Here is a 13,176-nt window from a genome sequence, read left to right as displayed (position 1 = left end):
CAAATTATCTTTGGTAATCTTAAAAGTTCTAAAACTAATTTAGCGGTAACATTAATTAAGCATTTTAAAAAAATATTAACTATGGTTAATGTTTTAAAAGGGAGGGAAAAAGGAAATACCTAAAATACCCTTATTCATTAAAAAAACCCACCACCCATTTTTCCCCCGCCACCCTTCCTCGCCCAACTGTGACCCCTTGCTCTCGGTCTCCGCCGGCTGCGCTCACCTAGACCTCTTCCTCGGCACTGGCGCGAGGCTGAACCACCTCCCCCTTATCGCCGCGATCAAACCACCCAATCCTCCTTTCTTCACCAATGCCAAACAATTTCCAAAACCCTCCTTCCATCCCTTAACACCACCTGATCTGCTGCCATCACAAATCATACAATCCAGAGTCCGGCGACGAAATCCGACCTGTCTTGAAACATAAGTCGTTGAACCATAAGTCGTCGAACCATAAACCATTGATCTATGAAATCCGACCCAAATAACAAACTCACCGACCTGGATGTCCCGATGGTAAGTTTCGAGTCAACTTAGTCACAATCGGCGCTAACTCCGACTCGTATGAGGAGAGATAAACCGCCGGAGTGTACCCTTCTGTCGAAGAATTCGCCGAAGTTCAATGTGGGTTATTTTAGGGGTTTATCGTGGGGGAGGGGGGGTTTTGGGGAAGGGGAGTCGGGTGGTTCAGAAGGTTGCGACAAGGAGGGGGTCAAGTGCATCGCTGGGGAGCTGGTCTGAGCGGGGTGCATCCGGTGCCGTGCCGGGAGTAGAGGGTCCGGGGATGGGCGTGGTGGGGGCAGGGGTGGCGGGCTGTGTTTTTTTTTTTTCAATAAAAAATTATTTTTAAAACTATTTAATTATTTTTAAAAAATCAAAAACTAACCATAGTTAAAGATTTAAACAAATTATATCATTAATGATATTATTAATATATGTTAAAAAGTCATGATTACCAAAGATAATTAGAATTTTTGTTGTTTACCATTAAGAAAAGTAAAAAGTTGATGAACACCATTGAGAATTTCCCAATAATTTTTCTGAAAGTACGTCTTCGATCTTTTTAGATTGAATGAACATGCATTTTTGGGTCTCGTTCTCCTGCTTCATTTTCTTGTACAGATTTGGTTTCTAATCTCTAACATCAATTCTACAAGTCTATGTTTTTATACAGAGTAGTCATTACAATGGACAATAGTGTAACTAACACTTTTTTTAGCAAAGTAGAGCTTTGTTAAATTACTCAGACAAAGATACATACTTTCCACCTTTCAAACATGATACATATATTGGAAACTACAGAGTCATAAAGTAAAAACAAGTAATTAAACTGACTAGCATCAAAACTAATCGTGTAGTTATTTAAATTAATCAAATAAAATATTACAATCACCTAGATATTCTCTCTATTATAAAGATATAGAATTGAATTATCCTTTCTTACTTAATTAAACAATACATCGAGTAATTATACCTGTTCATACAGAAAAAATTCACTAAAAGTCTAAGATATCTAGAATTATATTCAAGGGTATTTGGTTTTCCTATATTTTTTGTCTTTCAAATTTGTACGTAATTGTAAATAATTCGTCTTACATCTAAAGTTGAACCAAAATAACTTGAGATGACATGATACGGGGCGGCTAACTTTTAAGAAGTATAATTAATATGAAAAGTAAATATGGAAGATATGGTTAACTAAAATGAAATAAATATCTTAGATGATAATTTTGAAATATTTATAACCAAAGGGTTGTGGTAGTTAGTTACACGTAAGCCAGGAATATAGGGAAGTTAGTTAAGTCGGTAGTCAAGATCAAGAAGCATAAAATGGGTTTTCTTGATTTTTTAAAGATTTCCTTAATTTGCCATTTGATAAAATTTAACTTTTATTTGATAAATACTTTGTAAAATTAAAACAATAATATGTAAGTAGCTCTAAACTTTTTAACAATATATATAATAACGAATGTATAATGAAACTAGACAAAATTAGTAGCATAAAACTTAAACTTAGGATAACACATCAATACAAATTAAGCACTTTGCAAATTAGTCCAAATTAATACTTTAATCCAAAATTACATATAATTAATTGGTAAAACACATGATTTTTTGTAAAAACAAAATACTTAATTTTTTTTTTTTACAAAGAAATTGCTTGGTGTAAAACAGAACTAACAGAGGATTTGTTAATGATTAAGAAATTTCTTGAGCTTTTATTGGCAGATGGTGGTCTATCAATGTTATTAGATCACAAAAATATAGTTGAATGATATGATTCTTGGGTTGATGAAGAAGCGAAAACCATTCACATGATTACTGAATAATAATATGTAAGCAGCAATAAAGTTGTTTTATTTAAAAGTCAAATTAATACGTAAACAACAAACCAAAAAGCTGAATTTGACACACATGTACATTGTACACCATGAATAGTACATGAAACTAATTGTCTTATTTAACTATTATATCTAAGAACACATTAAATCTGTAAAAATGAAACTAAAAACATTTGTACCTACTAGATTATCCAAGAATTGAAAAAAAATTGAATTACATTCTGCTCCGACATTGAGTTCCTTCAACTTTAATATTGCGGACGAACGTTTGGTGTGTTGTGTCGTAGCCGATAGCATTTTCGAGGACGGTTTCTGTTATATTGCGGAGGAAGGTGTTACAATTATGGTAGTATGTTATAGAGAATGTGGACAGTGGAAGAACCACGGACTCTAAGTCCCGGTTTACCGTGAGCAGCGCAATCGTCCCAAGAAAGGTAGCAAGAACCGACAAAGTGATGATTGTGAAGCAAAGCAGAAAATGTCGGCCAAAGACGCTATCGAGCCAACAAGCATTTCTATGACCCTCGTTTGGACGACCAATACCGTTCAGCAGACGACTACTACCGTTCGCCATTGTGTTTAGAGGAAGGTGTTTACAGAGAGATTTAGGTTTTTAGAGAGATTTTGAGAGAGAAAAGGTACGGTTTTTAGAGAGATTTTTAGAGAGAAAAGGTTTTTAGAGAGAATAAAAATTTTAGAGAGATTTAGAGAGAGAAGTGAGGGTGAAAGAAATGAAGGAGATAGAAATGATTTATAGGGGGGATTTGGTCGTTGATTCGGTTATCAAGATCAATCTAACTATTTATTTTTTGATTTTTTTTGTTAGTTAGTTAGTTAGTTAGGGCGTGTTCTTGCTTCTTCTGAAAATGTTCCATACCACAATATGTACTACCGTGTGATTTGCTACTCTAGTATCTGTTATTAGTAAGTTCTTTTAGTCAATTTTAGGGTTTAGATAGATGCATATAATGCTTTTTTAGTTTCGAGTCAAAATTCATACGGATGGAGTAATTGACAGTATAATGTCTGTTACACTTTGTCTAATTCTTATCGGTTTTCACTATTGCATTGTACTAGGATGTGTAAAAAATGGACCAAGTTTGTAATCAAACTTGTAATTTTATAAATATAAATGCAAATAGTAGTAGTTTTTTTGGATTCAATTGACCAGCTAATAAGCTCACCTTAATGTAAAATATGTTTTAAGTCCACAATGAAAGCAAGAACAATCAAATTAACTTGTTCTATTATTGTTATAATTCGAGGCATATAGATTTGGCAAGCAAAAAATAAAAATAAATAAATAAAAAAAAAAAAAAAAAATTTGAAATATAGTAAACAATATAACATGATATGAAATATAGTAAGGGACCAAAGCTTTCAAAAAATTTGTTTGGATCTTGGCATGTTGTTATGTTTTTCTTGCTCAAACGCTTCTTTTGAACTATTAATAATTACGGGACAGACACATAATTATGATAATCCATAAATAAATAATTATTTAATGAAAGGAAAATTTCTTGAAAACCATCTTATAAATTTTTTTTTAAAACACACCTGTTTTAAAAAAAATTTTGTCGAGGCACACCTGTTTTATAATTTTTTTTTGTTAATTCCACTTTTCTTTTATTTCCCCCCCCCCCTTTCCCTCCATTCATTCCCCACTTTTCCTCCATTCATTCCCTCTTCGTCACTCCTCTTCATCATAATTTGGTTTTTATAGCCTTTTATACAATTGAACGAAAATGTAATTGACGAAGGGGGATTAAGTAAGTCACATGAGGTGCACATGCTAATCAACGCCGGAAACGTCAATCAATAGTCGAAATCCGGAAAGTGGTGGGATTCAACAAAAAAAAAAAAAAAAATTAAAATATGTGTGTTTTGAAAAAAAAAAAAATTATAAGATGATTTTCAACAAAATTTGGTTTTTATAAAATGTTTTTCAACTTAATGAAATTAAACAGTTTAGAATTGAAGGAACCAAAATTTAAAAAGGCCGTGAATCGAGATAAGACGCCACCAATAATCCGGCTACAAAAAACAAATTAATTTAATAAATTTACATTTACATGTGTTCAATCAACATGCCATGAAAGCTCCCACTTGAAAAGTCTATCACTATAACCTACTAATGTAATTTTTTTTTTTTTTTTTTTTTTGAAACCTCCTAATAAAGTAATTAAAAGTGATTGAGATATACTATTTTAATGAGGCTCTCACTACACAAGATCATACTCTAACAAAATAAACAACATGATGAGTTTGCATAGTTTTGGCTACAACAATTTCCCCCGATGGAGTCACAGTGACAGATCAATGTTTGTTTCAATTAGGTACATTCAAACTAGTGACTTTATGAACCAAAAAAATAAATGGAAAGTAATACGAGTAAATTTGACATGAAAAGACAAATTTCGTCTATACACAAATTTTTAGCCACAATTTCTATATATATATATATATATATATATATGTATTTAAAATTCTTAGCTTCTTCTCCAAGCCAAATCACACATCACCAACAACATATTTCCACTTCACCCATTTTCTCTCTCCTCTTTTCTTAGTTTCTTCTCCAATCCAAACCACACATTACCAATAACCATGTTACAAAGACAAATTTGAAGAAATTGGAAAGAAATTAAACTTTGTATTCAATTGTTTGAAGAAGAAGAAAGAAATTCTAGAGAGACAAAATACATCATGCTAAACTTGTGTTTGATATTATGAGTGAATGATCAGTAAGAATATCTAATTACAGCTATTTATACTAGATTCTATTACAATAGAAATAAGCTGTAAGCAGTCTTCAGAAGCTTCTGGAACTTGGCTGAGGTGGAAGTTTGTTGTAACAAACTTCTGCTGACTTGGCAATTCAGTTATAACAACTTGTGCTGCAGGCTAGTTGCTGTGACTTAATGAATAATCTTCAATGCAGCTTGTATATTTAACATCCCCCCTCAAACTAGGCATGGTATCAATCATGCCAAGTTTGGTAAGCAGCTTTTCATGCTGAGCTGAAGGCAGAATCTTAGTGAACACATCAACTAATTGCTCACCAGTAGGAACATAGACGAACTGAATTAGCCCATCCAAAACCTTTTCTCTAGTAAAGTTACAATCAATCTCTATGTGTTTAGTTCTTTCATGGAACACAGGGTTCTTAGCAATGTAAATTGAACTCTGATTATCACAGTGTAGAGTCACAGGCCTTTGTTTATCCAAATTAAGTTCTTCAAGCAAATAAACCATCCAAGTCACTTCACTGGCAGCAGAAGCAAGTGCCTTGTATTCTGACTCACTTGAAGATTTAGACACAGTATTTTGCTTCTTGGATTTCCAGCTAATAGGTGAAGATCCTAGCATCAGAACCCAACCAGTGATAGACCTCCAACTATTAAGGCAAGAACCCCAATCTGAATCTGAATATACCTGTAAAACTGGAGAAACAGAACTATTGAGCAGAATACCCTTCCCTGAGCTACCAGAAATGAGGTTCTCTTAGAGACAATAGAAACTGGCTGAGAGTTTGAACTGTATATATATAAGACAGATCAGGTCTAGTGTTACACAAAAAATTCAACTTCCCAACTATCTTCCTATAATACTCAGGATCACTAATCAAGGCTCCATCATCAGCATTCAGCTTTAGATTATATAGGTAATGGTGTCAATACAGACCTGAAATCTGTAATACCAGAATCCCTTAATAACTCAGTAGTGTATTTCTTCTGAATTAAAGAAATCCCTGAAGGAATATACCCAACTTCAATACCAAGAAAATAGGAAAGTTTTCCCAAATCCATAATAGTGAAGGTGTGATGCAGGTGAGCTTTTAGGGAACTGATTGAAGCTGAATCATCACTTGTGATGACTATATCATCAACATATACTGCAGTCAAGGTGATTAGACCATTTTTCTTCAAAATGAATAAGATGCTATCATACCGAGACTAGACAAAACCAAGCACCCTAAATTGAGTCAATAATTTGGCAAACCATTGCCTAGAAGCCTGCTTAAGGCCATACAAAGACTTTTGAAGTAAGCAGACCTTATTCTCAGGATTTGGCATGCCTTCAGGAACTTTCATATAAACCACCTCATCTAAATCTCCATGTAGGAAGGCATTATTAACATCAAGTTGAAACAAATCCCAAGATTTACCAGCTGCTCAAAGCTCTGATTGTAGGCATCTTCACAACAGGGGAAAATTTTTCCTGATAGTCAATCCCAAGCTTTTGATTGTAACCTTTACCCACCAAACGAGCCTTATACCTTTTTATAGTACCATCAGCTTTCAATTTGACCTTAAAAACCCACTTAAAACCAATGGCTTTCTTATCCTTGGGCAAATCAACCAGAGCCCAAGTTTTGTTTGTCTATAAGGCTGAGATTTCCTTTTCCATAGCTTGTACCCAATTAAGATCTTTAGTAGCTTCCTTGTAAGTACTAGGCCCAATAATATGATCCAAAGAGCCGACAAAAGCTCTATGCTCAGAAGTTAATTCTTCAAAAACACCATGTTATACCAATGCTGCTGCTGATCATTAATACTAGGTTTGCGTCTGGTAGAAATGGTAGGTATATAATCTTTGTGGTGTTTAGGAGGCTGTTTAGGTCTTGATGATCTTCTGAGTTTAATAGAATCAGAATCTGTATTCTCATCACAAATGGGAACATGACATACAGGTTGTGTTTGGGAATGTGAAATTGGCTGGATTTGTGAGATTAGAGTAGGATTGCAAGGTTGAGGTTGTAAAATATCTAGTAAATCATCAAACATAAAGTCTGATATAGGGGTAGAAATAGGTAGGAAGATTTTGAAAGGTAAGTTTGGAATAGAATATGGTTCATGGGAAGGTAGGGTGTATGGGAAATTTTTTTCATAGAAAACTATGTTCCTAGATATGTGCATTTTGTTAGTAGTGAGGTCAAGAAATCTATATCCTTTCTGAGCAGCAAGATAGCCATGAAAAACACAAGGATTTGCCTTGGGATCAAACTTTGTTCTGCCTTGTTTGACAGTTGACATATAGCAAAGGCAACCAAAAATTCTCAAGTGATCAGTTAAGGGTTTTACACCAAAGAATTTCTAATAAGGAGAGACAAACTGTAAGCATTGTAGGCGCATCCTATTAATTATATGAGCTGCAGTCATAACACATTCACCCCAAAACCTCATTGGCACCTTTGACTGAAAATAAAGAGCCCTAGTAGTCCCTAAAAGGTGTTTGTAATTTCTCTCAACCATTCCATTTTGTTGAGGAGTTTATGTGCAACTAGACTGATGAAATATACCATTAGTTGCATAAAATAGTCTACTTAGGCAAAGGTGTTATAAACTAATTAATAAAGATTATTAAAGGCAAAATAATTTTGAAGGAAGTTTATGTTCTTGGTAATGAGAAACATGTTTCACTGTTTTTTAAAGAAGACAAAGTGGCTGACCTCTTGGTGCCCGATCAGCAGCTTGGTCAGGGTGTGCTCGCCCGATCGGGCGCGAGGCTGGTGGAAATTTTACCATCTCCACCGCCTAATTGGGCAGCCACCGCCCGATAGGGCGCGAAAGGTTTAATTTTGCTGGGTTTTTTCCTGATCGAGCCACCTCCGCCCGATCGAGCGCGAGAGGGGCTGTGAATCATCACTTTAGAACTGCCCGATCGAGCGGTGGCAGCCCGATCGGGCGCGCATGTCTGGGAGGTTGAATTGTGACGGTTTCCTTCAAGTGTCGGCAGTTATTTCATGGCTGTTGGTTTTCTTTTTGGTTCTAGTATATATATTTACTACTGTACATATGTTGAGAGATACGTTTGGAAGGAAAAAGCAAGGCAATTTTCTTATTTTCTTCTTGAAACCTTTATTTGCAAAGTTTAAATATCATCATCTAAAATTACAAAAGCTTAAATACATTGTTTTGTAATTTAATCATCCTACTTGTGATTGCAATTGTTCTTTGTTGTATCTCCTAAGTAAATTTCCGTGAAACCCGGTTGTAGTATAAGGTCGGAATTATACTTTTGGAAAAGTGATTCCGTTTACGCCTCGAAGATTTTCCGTTTAATTTGTTTGCTATTTTTGTGACCCTTGTTTATACACAAATTCCCCAACAATCCAAAAGTATAACTAACAAAGATGGCAACTGTTAAGGAATTGATGACCAACATTCAAAAGTGGGACAAATTGGAGGGAGTTGATTTCCAAAGGTGGCAGAAGAAGATGCATTTCTTCTTGACTACAATTGGAGTGGCTTATGTTCTTGCTACTCCGAAGCCCGAGGAGAAGGAGGAGGAAACTTTGGATGAAACAATGTAACGCAAAAAGTGGGAGAATGACAATTACATTTGTTGTGGCCATATACTCAATGGTATGTCTAATGAACTCTTTGATATCTACTATCAGTTTAATTATTCTGCTAAGTCTCTATGGGATGAATTAGAGGCTAAATATAAGGCTGAAGATGCTTCTAGCAAGAAATTTCTTGTTAATAAATTTAACAATTATAAGTTTATTGAAAGTAGGCCAATTATGGAACAATTTCATGAGATACAAAGAGTATTAGGAAGTCTTAGACAACATAACATAGTTCTTGATGAGACCTTTGTAGTGTCATCTATTATAGACAAATTGCCTTCTTCTTGGAAAGACTTTAAAAGTGGTTTAAAGCATAGGAAGGATGATGTTAACCTTGAGAGTTTGGCTTCTCACATCCGGATTGAGGAAGAAATCCGGGTGCAAGAGGGAAATAAGGATGCAAATCCTAGTTCTACTACGGTAAATGTAGTGGAGGATGCCAAACAAAATGTGAGAAAAAATGGTAATGACTCAAACAAAAATAAGGGCAAGAGGCCTAAGTTAAGCGGTGATGGTTCAAAGTCACGTGCTTGTTGGGTTTGTGGAAAACCCGGTCACTTCAAGAAAGATTGCACAATCTGAAAGAAAAAAATGAGCAAGAAGAAGGCTCAAGATGGGAATGGCAATGCTAGCCAATCCCAAGACAAACAAGGTAAATCTTGTGCACAAATTTCATTTAATTCATTTATGAATTATATGTGTATGATTTCTGAAATCAATTGTGCACAGGCTGATTGTTCGTGGTATATCGATTCGGGAGCATCGAGGCACGTGTGCAAGGATAGATCATTGTTCAAGACCTTCTTGGAGGTTGATGATGGAGAAATTTTCTATATGGGCAATGACTCTATAGCTAAGGTGCTTGGCAAAGGACAAGTGGAGCTAGTCTTTAGTTCGGGAAAGTCTTTTATTTTAAGAGATGTGTTGTATTCTCCTGAACTTAGGAGGAATATTGTATCCGGTGCGATCTTGAATCGATTAGGTTTTAAGATGGTGTTTGAGTCAGATAAATTTATTTTGTCTAAAGGAGGTCAATTTGTAGGACTTGGTTATTTGTGTAATGGTATGTTTAAGTTAAGTATTTCAAATACTTTGAATGATGTTGTGTATGTTATTAATGATAACTCTTCTCTATGGCATTTGTGACTTGGTCATGTTAATTATAAAAAGTTATATTTTATGTCTAAGCATGATTTGATACTCATGTTTGATCAAAGAATAGAGAAGTGTAAGACATGCATGTTAACCAAAATCACAAGGAAACCATTTCCTAAAGTTGTTGAGAAAAATACTTCATTGCTTGATTTAGTGCATAGTGACTTGTGTGATTTTCACAACACACCTTATTTAGGGAATAAAAAATATTTGGTAACTTTTATTGATGACTATTCAAGGTTTTGTTACATTTATTTGTTATTCTCTAAAGATGAAACCCTTGACAAATTTAAAATCTACAAAAATGAAGTAGAATTGCAAATCAATGGAAAAATTAAAAAGCTAAGAACTGATAAAGGAGGTGAATACTATGACCCAATTTATTTCCAATCTTTAGGTTTAGTACATGAAACTACCGCGGAATATACACCACAAAAAAATGGTGTAGCGGAAAGGAAGAATAGGACACTAGAAGAAATGGTAAATTCTATGTTGTCATATTCAGGTTTAAGTGATGGATTTTGGGGTGAAGCCGTTTTAACGGCTTGTTACGTGTTAAATCGTGTTCCCATGAAAGGGAAAGATGTAACCCCATATGAGCTATGGTATAAAAGGAAACCAAACTTGAGACATCTCAAAGTTTGGGGTTGTAGGGCAATTGTAAAAGTGCCGGAACCTAAACGTAAAAAGTTAGGTGAAAAAGGAGTTGAATGCATTTTTATAGGATATGCGGATCATAGCAAATCCTATAGGTTCTATGTAATAGAACAAAATGACTTTTGGTCGGTTCACACCACCATTGAGTCAAGGAATGCATTGTTTGATGAAAATCGATTTTCTTCAATTCCTAGACCAAAGGACATAACTCCAAAAGCCAATGCTCAAAGTCTTGATCAAATTGTCATTGATCAAGAGGTGGATGACCAAAATAATTTAGAGGGGGCATCTACATCATCATCACAACCTAGGAGAAGTAAGAGGGCAAGGAAAGAAAAATCCTTTGGCCCGGACGTTTATGTGTATTTAGTTGAAGGATCAAGGGAATCTGTTTCAACATAATTTCCATACATTTTTAATGTGGAAGATGATCCTTTGTCCTATGATGAGGCTATGAAGTCTCGTGATGCTCCATTTTAGAAGGAAGCTATTAATGATGAGATGGAATCCATCATGGGAAACAATACTTGGGTTTTAGCTACTTTACCACCAAAATGTAAACCAATTGGGTGCAAATGGATCTTCAAAAGGAAATTGAGGATTGATGAAACGGTTGAAAAGTTCAAAGCCCGGTTAGTGGCACAAGGTTTTACACAAAAACCTGGTATCGATTATTTCGATACATATGCACCTGTTGCTAGAATCTCAACTATAAGGTTGTTGATAGCACTTTCGGCTATCCACAAGCTTGTGATCCATCAAATGGATGTCAAGACAGCATTCTTGAATGGAGATCTAGAGGAAGAGGTTTACATGCGACAACCGGAAGGATTTGTTGTGGAAGGTCAGGAAGGAAAGGTTTGCAAGTTGATTAAATCTTTGTATGGGCTAAAGAAAGAACCTAAGCAATGGCATCAAAAATTTGATAAGGTTGTGTTGTCTAATGGTTTTAAGTTGAACAATTCAGACAAGTGTATTTATAGAAAATTTGATGACAACGGTAAAGGTGTCATAATTTGTCTATATGTAGATAACATGTTGATCTTTGGAACTGATTTGTCACAAGTTGAAAAGAAAAAGTCGTTCCTTAGTTCAAAGTTTTCCATGAAAGACATGGGAGAAGCGGATGTCATCTTGGGTATAAGGATAAAGAGGGAAAAAGAAAAGTTGATCTTGTCACAATCTCGTTACATTGAGAAAGTGCTCAAGAAATTCAATGTGAGTGAAGACACTACTTCTCTTTATTCAACACCTATGGATCCTAGCATAAAGTTGATACCTAATGAAGGTAATGCGGTTTCACAACTTGAATATGCTAAAGTAATAGGTTGTTTGATGTATGCCATGATAAGTACTAGACCGGATATTGCTTATGCAGTTGGTCAACTGAGTAGGTACACTAGCAAGCCTAGTATGCTACATTGGCAAGCGGTTCGACGCTTGTTGAAGTACTTGAAGAAAACCAAGGAGTTTGGTTTGTCTTATAGTGGATATCCTTCCGTTGTAGAAGGGTATTCGGATGCAAGTTGGATCTCTAACAAAGATCATTCCTCCACAAATGGATGGGTTTTTCGATATGGGGGAGGTGCCATTTCATGGGCTTCAAAGAAGCAAACTTGCATTGCGGACTCCACAATGACATTTGAGTTCATTGCTTTGCATTCTGCTGGTAAAGAAGCCGAATGGTTGAAGGATCTCATGTTTGAGATTCCTTTGTTGCCAAAACCGATGTCACCAATAGTGATACATTGTGATAACAATGCCACCTTGGCAAGGGCTTATAGCCAAGTTTATAATGGTAAGTCAAGGCACATTGGAGTACGGCATAGTTACATCCAAGGGCTTATCAAGGATAGTGTGATCACTATTAATTATGTTCGAACGGATCTAAATCTCGCCGATTGTTTTACAAAGGCATTGGCTAGAGATGTTAACAATAGGATGGCAATCGGTTTAGGATTGGAGCCCTAAATAATCACAATTAGGAGAATCTCAACTTAACGCCCAATAAGACATTGGGTCTTAAGTTCAATTGGATAAATTCTCCTATTTGATGATTGGGAACTTGTTTATTCATCCAAGGTAAAGTTCTGGTTTACTGTGATGTAAAGAGGTTGTTTTAAACTTAATAGAATTCCTGATAAAGTGCTTTGGTCACCGGAGCATGTTGAAAGTCTACCTATGTAAGTACGAGGTTTAGCCGCTTCAAGAAGCTATTAGGGACATAGCTTTGATGTACTTATGAACAGATATGGACACAAGGCTTATAGTGTCAAGCTAATATGTATTTAAGTAATTAATCTTGTGTGTGTAATATCTTCAAGTTTCCAAATGCGTTGCTTTTGGTTCAAACGTTTTACGATACCAAATGGATACGGATTCTTGAATTGTATGTTGCACTAAGTGGGAGTTCAAGTCTTTGTACACTTTCATTTATGCATAAGATTGTTTTGTGATGATGATGTTTTGCAATGTGTCTAGTTTAATTCTCAAAATAGGGGAGGATTGTTGAATAATTTTGAGAATTTAGACAAATTCATGTTAATTAATTAGTCTACTTAGGCATAGGTGTTGTAAACTAATTAATAAAGATTATTAAAGGCAAAATAATTTTGAAGGAAGTTTATGTTCTCGGCAATGAGAAACATGTTTCTTTTTTTTTAA

This window comes from Chenopodium album, chromosome 16 (genome assembly GCF_948465745.1).
Source record: "Chenopodium album chromosome 16, dcCheAlbu1.1, whole genome shotgun sequence".
Lineage (NCBI taxonomy): Eukaryota > Viridiplantae > Streptophyta > Magnoliopsida > Caryophyllales > Amaranthaceae > Chenopodium > Chenopodium album.
This window is presented reverse-complemented; position numbering follows the sequence as displayed.